Here is a 9121-nt window from a genome sequence, read left to right as displayed (position 1 = left end):
GTTGTTCATTTTTTTTGAACTTACAGTTTCTGTGAATATATTCTGTTCAAGTATTTTAAATTTGTGGATTCATTCAAAAATTGCATTACATACAACAAAAGAAACAATAGAGGTATTATCAATTTCCCTCAAATATAAAATTATCTAATTGTTCTTGTTGTACCAGTCAAAAACAATAACATGTTTTAGATCTATTATAAAATCCAATGAATAAATTAGCAACAAATATAATCATCTGAAATTTAGTTGGATAGTAAACATTAGAATAATCTTAATTATAACAAGCCATTAATATTATTGAGAGACTATTATTCGTGTATTAATTTATTATGCATCAATTTTCAATTGCTAATAAGAATATCTTAGCAAACAGTTTGTTGAAATATAATGTATGATTTTAATTTACTCAAAAATATTTTACATTGTTTAATATCTGTAGAGATAAATGAGGAACATAATAATTATCAATTTCGAGGCTAGTGTATTTTAGGAAGATTTATCCTCTCGTTAGACTTTATAGCCTTATATCACATGAAATAATAATAACCTCGTTTTTCTTGTAGTTCTGATAGATCTATGAATTTAAGATTCCAAATGAAAAAGTGGATTAAATGTTGCGAATCAAATGGAATGAGCGGAAGAAATAAGTATGGATTTATTAGACTTAATGATATAAATGTAGACCAAGAAGATCATACAGTCTAAAATATATATATATATATTTTTTTTTTCGACAACATTACAGACTCATACAGTCTAAAATATATATTGAATTGTGAAAACAGAGAAAACGTTATAAGATTAATTTAAAATAATTTAAAACTTTTTTTTATTTTTCATAATTGAATTTAATTTTCTTTTTGAAATTAGCCATTTTAGATTTGTTGAATATATCTATAAATAAATAAAATAAATTTTCATAATTAATTTAACAATATATAAAATATGATTAGATCAGATTTATTTCAGTTTAAAATTTATACAGTTTGTTTTTGTTCTAGGTATAACAATAATTAAATTAATTAAAGATAAAAATAATTAGAATAAATTTATATAGATCAATTAAAGTTGAGATTGAAAATAAATTGATGTATATTAGAGATTAATTGAATTAGCTAGTAAAGCTGACTTTCACAAAATTTTGAACATTTTGAATTTAAAATTACCAAAATTCCTTTTTTATTATTTGAGGAGCATTGATAAAAATTAACATTGGCTTCATGTGTTTATTACATGTGTGCCATTTCTTAGGTGTCATCACCACAAGTTCTCTCACCTCATTTTTTTAAAAGCCCTTTTTCAACTAAAGTAATTACAAACAAATGCCACTGATCATTACATTATAGTATAAGATTTTCGAGCAAAATTATCTTCACAACGTTACATTCGGATCTTTAAAAAAATCGGATATTTAAATAAGGAAACATTTTATTACCATTCAAAGAGAGTCTTTATTGTTATAATTATGTTCCTCGGTGAAGAAACTTGACAATACATCCAAGTATACATGTGGTGATAATTCTTTAAGCTTGAGTAAACGATTGGTTCTTTAATCTATTAAAATTCTTTATATTATGTTCTTTGCACTTGGAATTGGTTCTTTAAGCTTGATACGCCGATTTGTAAGAAAATATCATAACCATGATTGCAGTTCATATCTCATCCTGCAACAAATTAACCATGTTTATCATAATGTTTTGAAAAACTAATATGAGCTAATTAGTCATGGTACGAAGAGGTAATATGCCATGACCATATGAAAGTACCATGACCATTTCTTAGATTTAATTTAGTCAATGTATAATATGCCAAATCGTTTTATGATTTTTTAAATTCAAGGCAACACAATTAATGGATTATTCCCAAAAATTAATGCTTCAAATTTTAAAGAAAACACAATTGACTTGATCACGGGATCAAATATATTATACAAAAAAGAGTTGACAATGTTAGCGTATTCAAGGAAACAAAATTGGCTTGAAAAGAAATAATTTATATATCACGGATTTAACTTAAGTACCATTGATGTTATTTGAATCAAATTATACCATTTCAAAGTTATTACGAATTTCAAATTGTCCACTTTTAATTTACACTTACCTTAATTGACCGGAGAATATTTGTGAAATTAAATTTGCATGACCAGAACTTCATTTTGTTACCTATTTGACGTCCAAACATTTCGCAATTTTGTACAACAAGGCAAGTAGTATATACATTATTAATTTCAAGACTGAAATATCGGCTTCCTCATTAACTTTGGCGTGGTGACGAAAGACATAGGCTCCGTTCATATATAAATAGTAGATGTATTCGTTTACATCTCCTCACCATTGCCTCCTTCTCTAAACCCCTTTTGTTTTCTGATACATTGTTTCGTTTATATTTTATTAAACTATTGCTTATGTTTCATTTAATCTTATATTTATAATTTACCTTTATGCAAACAAATATACAATTTAATTTTAAAGTCGATCGCATATAAATTTATATTGACATACTAAAATTCTTAACTGTAACCCGTACTTTTTTACATATATTTTTCTTATTATGACTTTAACCTTTATTATATCTACAAATTAAAAGTTATAATATTTTTAAATTTACTTGCTCCGCGCAGAGTGCGGATTATCACCTAGTCACTATATATATTTATGGTAACACTTCAATTATCTAATAATAGTACTACACAAAATCAGTCTAATACTTTACCACTTATAATTAATATCGACATGTGCTTTGTCCTAGTGGTCAACGTAGGAGGCTAAGGAAGTGCTTGCCCTGTGTTTGATTACCACAAGCAGTATAATTTTTTATCTAATTAACATGATCTCGTTTTTGTCATCGATTGACATCTTCTTAAACTACTGGGAAGCTGGCACATATGTATTTAACATTTGACTAATATTTGGTTAGTCAAAATTGGTTTTCGTATTGTGCTGAGAAATTCGAATAAATATACATTTGAGATATAATTTTGCATTTATCCTTTGTTTGGATACAAAAAAAATTGTAAAGTATGGCCGTTAATAATGCACATACTGGTAAAGTATGTCTACAACTCTCCATTATTTTAAGACTGTTTGGCTTAATCTTCATTTGACTGGTCAAATATATCAAAATTTTCGATTAATTTATTTTAATATGTTTTGTCAGTAACTTAATTTTGGTTTGAACATTACCATTACATAAAACAGGTCATGTGCATAATTTTATTTTTGTTAACCATGTCTATACTTATATGATACTAATAAATAATAAACTTCTTTTCAAAAACAACAAGAACCATTTTACAAGGTCACGAGGTATACTCGAAGTAGCAATATATTTTTTTTGAGAGAGAAATGAACATTAATCCAAACAGTCTTAAGATAATGGAGAGTTGTCGACATACTTTACCAGTATGTGCGTTATTAACGGCCGTTCCTTTTTTCATATCCAAACAAAGGCTAAAATTTGCATCAAGCTATTTAATATTGAGGTTCAATATATGGCACAACACGCAAAAATAACAATTTAATTCAGTCTTTTGAAGATAAAATTCTTTCTCTTGTTCTTCTTAGTGAGACGATGCTCTATATTCGTCATGGATTATTAGTGAGACAAAGCTCAATAGTCATCATGGATCGTAGATTCCATTTTGGATCTACATAATGATCACTACACTTTATTATTTTTAAAGAATTAAACAAAGGTGGTACTATATATGAAAACCGAACCATAAAATTATGCGTTTAATTATTTTGTTAGCATGATTAACAGAAAAGCGTAAACGAACCCGTAGATAGGTGTAGCTTTTATAATTGGTTTGATTACACACGTCGCGAAAATAAATAAGTTCAAATGATTAAACAAGAGTGTTTATAGGGAAAAATGGTAAGGTGGTCGGGTCCTTAAATTACCAAAACCGAAGGGTGCACTAAAAAAATATACTTCAGGAATTTTCCGTTAAACATTTACTGGTTGAGAGTCGAGAGCTAAGAGATTCCTGACCAATGTGGGAATTTTTTTGTGGGTCAAATACTCAAATGTTGTGAACAGGTAAGTCGAAAAATCAACCCACATGGTATGCTCTGATCGATACCCTGTAATCCTTGTTACATATATTGTAATATAATTGATTCATGTTATTAGTTTTCCAATATTATGTTATCGTCTCTTTCAGGCCGGCTCAATGATAAATAAAGATTAATTTGCAAGTATTATCATGTTTTGATATTTGGATTTATAATTTATATTTTCGGTTTAGGGTTTAGTAAATGGGATTTAGGATTTAATATTTATAGAGTGGGTGAGGTTGAGGGTCAGGCTTATGATTTAAGACAAATTAAAATACTATACATACTTGTTTGATAATTTCATTAAACTGTACTATACTATATATTATGTTTTAATTCATTTGTAAATAGAATAAGCTATTTACTATGTAGTTTTATTTCTATTCTATTGTTTTGTACATAGAAAACAATTTCGTCAGCATCGCTCCATTGTTTGTCATCTTCCTCTGTAAACTCTGTTTGCAATTTATCTAACAAAATCCCCCCCCCCCCCAAAAAAAAATAATTGAGCTTTGCATATTTATTGATTCACCACTTTCATCCTTAATTTCTTCTGGCCACATGTGTTTTCATCAATGTCATGCTTTAATCACTCTGTCACCAGTAACTTAGAAATGGTAAAGACATAACCAGATAAAACGTGTATGAAATGTTATTAGTTCAATATAACGTCAAAATCAACTATTTTCTTAATTTTGACTTAGTTGGGAACTTTTTCCTAATATTATTAATGATCAAAAATTATAATTATTAGATTTTTCTTCATCGTTTTGGATTTGCCCATAGGATACATCCTCATGTCCTAGTCTCAGAGACCCGCGTGAAATTTTGTGGTTTCTGTGTTAGTATACTTTTTTTTTTTAGAAATTGAAATTTTCTTTTCTCTAATCAAAAATGTTGTGACCCTAACAAGTTATTTTTCTTTACGATGTTATTATCTCACAAATGTTTTCAGTTGATCCCATAAAAATAAAAAGATAAAATAAGTTTCATTTAATTGGGTGGTAAGCATCTCCAACCACACTCTATTTTTCACTTTAAAAAGATAAAATAAGTTTTATTTCAGGTAAGTTTCATTTACCTGTAACAAACGGCCTAGCCCCTTTGCTCATTAACTCATTTAATGAGGGCTGGCGATTGGCATTGAAGGCCACCACACTCCCACCTACTGGACTTAATGACTGCCCCTTGATCCCTTGGGTAATTTCTGCACTTTGGACAGCAAGAAACCTTAAGATCTTTCAACAGCGCCACTTCACAGCTCAAGAGGTAATATCAAAAGCTATCATCGATGCTAAAGAGTGGAAGTTGGCTCAAGTAGTACCTATACCCCCAAAGCGAGGCGTAACCCCGAGGAAGATCGACGCCGACTCAGTGGCCCTCTGTCGATCGGATGCAGCGTGGAGCATTGAACACAATACCGCGGGATTGGGGTGGAGCTTCTCGGTTAACCAAAATGAGAGATTCCTCTCTCACAATGACTCTTTATCTTTCGTTCGATCATCCCTTGTGGCGGATGGATTGGCAGTACGAATGGCGATGGAACATGCGATCGCACTTCAGCTCAAACAGGTGATCTTTGAATCGGATTCAGCACAATTGGTGGCAGCAATTGTCGAGCAATCTGGCATCTCTGATCTCCATGGAATCCTGGCTGACATCTATCTTCTCTCTTTGCAATTTGATTCAGTCTTCTTTAGATATGTTAGTCGTTCCTCTCTCTGTTTTGAGGATAACTTGGCTAAGCAGGCCCTCAGAGGCCCTGTAAGAAACCCACTTTAATTTTGAAGCAATGAAGTATTTGTGAACAAAAAAAAAATAGAATTTAGAGTAAAAATACTCAAATGGTACACTATTTTTATAATATAATGAAAAGTAGGTTTACTTTATATATAGTGTAAGTTGTTTATTTTTTGTTCATGACTTTATTTTTCACTTTAAAATAAAGTACTATTAGAGTATACCTTAACTCTATTATAGAATTATTCTATTTTTTTTGAAAAATTTGAAAAAAGAATTATTCTATTTCAGAGTGAAAAATGTAGTAAGCCATCGAAGATGATCTTAGGTATTTGAACTCACGTTAATATTTATTTATTCAGATTCACTTTTAGTTTAAACCTACTTGAAATGAATACTATACATTTTAGGGAAAAATGCCAAAGTAGAATGAAAAAACAACCTCTTTGTCCCATTAGTATAAATGATGTATAGTATTTTTACATGATTTTAGTTTTTTTTTTTGTACAACAGATGCTTGTATTAAATTAAAAGCCCAATGGGCCAAATCCGTTACAACCGGAGTGATCCTCGACGGTAAGCTGATAAACGAAAATAACTAAAACAAGATGAAAGATAGATGTGGCTAAGGAGAGAAGATACCTGAAGAGAAGCTTCACTTGTAATCCTAAAGCTTGCATTCGAAGGAACGCGCCTACGTCGAAATTGACTTTGAAGAACCCAACCATAGGGTTTTGAGAACAGTTGAACCATGTCTCTGAAAATGCTTGGATCGCTGGGGGAAGAGGTGTTGGTTGACCTTCCATGGACACTCCTTGTAAGAGACTAGGTGAGTCGGAGGCCATTGGAGTCAGGGAGCATACCCAAAATAAAGCGGTGCAGTTGGATGATGCATAACAAAGAACGGGGACCTGGGGCAGTCGCGGACTGGACTCTAAGAGTTTGCCGGAGAAGGTGGAAAACCTCTCCAGTCGGGAAGTGAAGTTCGTCACGACAGCTTGAGGGGCGAGGGTGGTGGTTTGCAATGATGGGGATCGGGCCATGTAGAGAGGAGACGACAGAGACACGAGTCTGACTCGAAAAAGGGGAGCAACGGAGTCATGTGTAGTAGTCGATAACTCGTCGTTAAGGCCTCTGCAGACAATAAGATCCTGGCTCTGATGAACAAGGGTCTCAACGTGCCAATGAAGACTCGATGAGTAGGGGTACGACTTGAGCAAGACATCCGAGAACCTCCGTTAAAGATAGCAGCTACGGTATGAAGGTCGTATGGTTGACTCTGTGAAGAACCGTCGATGCTTGAGACGGCGTAATATGAAGGAGACGCAATGGTAACATGATAACGAACAGATCTGGCGAAACCACAATCTTGCACAGTAGTTCTGGTGACGAGGAAAGGGATCGGAGAGCCGCAGAGCCGACTATGTGAAGAACCATCGATGCTTGAGATGGCGTAATGTGATGGAGACAACACAGCCATGGACATCTTCTGCATATTTTCACATTTGGTCCCTGAGATTTGCTTCTTTATGTATTTGGCCCCAGAACTTCTATTTGTGCAGTTTGGTCCTTGATTTCATCCCAAAACTTTTCATTGTGCATTCCAGCCCCTGGGTATGCAAAATATACAAATGCAACACCTAATAATACCTAAATGCAACTCTTAAATACTAAAATGGCTAAAATCAATAGCTAAAATCATGTAAAAACACTATACATCATTTATACTAAGGAGACTAAGAGCGTGTTTTTGTTCTTTTTTTTTGTAACACAAACATATTATAAAAGGCTCAAAGAGCAACGTTTACAACTGAAGTAGAAAGTCCCGGAGCCCTGCTCGACGGTAGAATGAAGCTAGAAAACAATACAGAAAAACTAGAGATAGAACCATATAGGGACGAGTCACGCTCAGCGAAATGAAGAAACCCAAAGAGAAGCTTCACTTTTGTTCCCATGGCGATTGTTCGAAAGAACAATTGATAATCGAAAATGACGTTGAAACACCTATACGAAGAGGTTGGAATGTTGATTGGCAAGAACTTTAGGTGAGAAGCTCCAGATCCGTAGACAACATTGAAAGAACTAAGTCCTGTTTGTCTCTTGATTTGGTGCTGAAACAAGTACGATCAGATTTAACTCCAACATGGCTTACCGAATAGACTAGGTGAATCTCAAGCTCTAACTTCACCTCCAAGGAGGCGCTTGGGGAAATGAGGTTTGATGACAGAGCTGAAGGTTTAATTGGGTCCAAGACTCGGAACTCAACATTACCGTGTCGAGCCCAAGAAGTTGTAACCGAAAACCTAAGCAGATAGTCAACACTCTCGTTCAACCAGAGTGTGTGTGAACAAACATTGGATAAGAGGTAAAAAGCTTCGGGATGGATGGTCTCCGTGTAACAACTCCGGTGTGAAGATCGCATAGTTGACTTTGTGAAGATCAGATGCCGTGTTTTTTGTTCTATTTGACAAATTTTCCTACATTTTATAGGTCTCAGTTACTTGGTAGCTAATTTTAATAAAATGTAAATAAAAGAAAGTCAAACTCAAAAAAAGATCCTTCGCCTAAAACATAAAACATTTATTTTTCAAGAAAAACATTAAAACCTAATTAAAGCTTCAAACCTCATAATATCATTAGAAGTTTTTTTCTGATAAAATAATGCAAAATGGGGGAAATAAAAGGGTAGTATATAGTAAAAGAAAATTTTCCAAAATAGAAAAAAATAAACATATTCTTTGTCCCCTTAGTATAAAGCCAACCAAAATTAGTCATTTTAATATAATATTTGCTAAAAACCCAATCTAACTCTTACCTTATCAGTTAACAATTTAAAAAGTCACTTTTAAATATCAATTAAATACATAAAAGAATTTTGATCAAAAAAAAAAAGAAAACAAAAATAAATTAAACCAAAATCTAATTAAAGAAAAATCTTAATGGAAACAGGAAAAAAAAAGAAAAAAAGAACCCCAAATCACTTTAATATATGAATTATCCTTAGTTTTACTTTTTGATAATTATATAATTTTTATAAAACATTTTATTTTTCTAATTTTTTTAATATATCTGAACCAAAAGAAATAAATGAAAATATATGTATTATAATTTTTAAAATGTGCATATATATTCTTACGTATAATTTAAAAGAAATATTTTTTTTATTATTTTTTTTAATTTTTTAAAAATAAATCAAATGAAAAAAATGAAACTCGATTGTTTTTTGACAACAAAATCATTGAAATACGTTTTAGGAAAGTAAAAAGATTTCCAAATATTTTTAAGAATATTTTGTAACTGAACTTATCATATTTTTGAAAATA

Source organism: Brassica napus, chromosome A4 (assembly GCF_020379485.1).
Source record: "Brassica napus cultivar Da-Ae chromosome A4, Da-Ae, whole genome shotgun sequence".
Lineage (NCBI taxonomy): Eukaryota > Viridiplantae > Streptophyta > Magnoliopsida > Brassicales > Brassicaceae > Brassica > Brassica napus.
The sequence above is the reverse complement of the archived record's forward strand: the minus strand, read 5'-3'. Positions refer to the sequence as shown.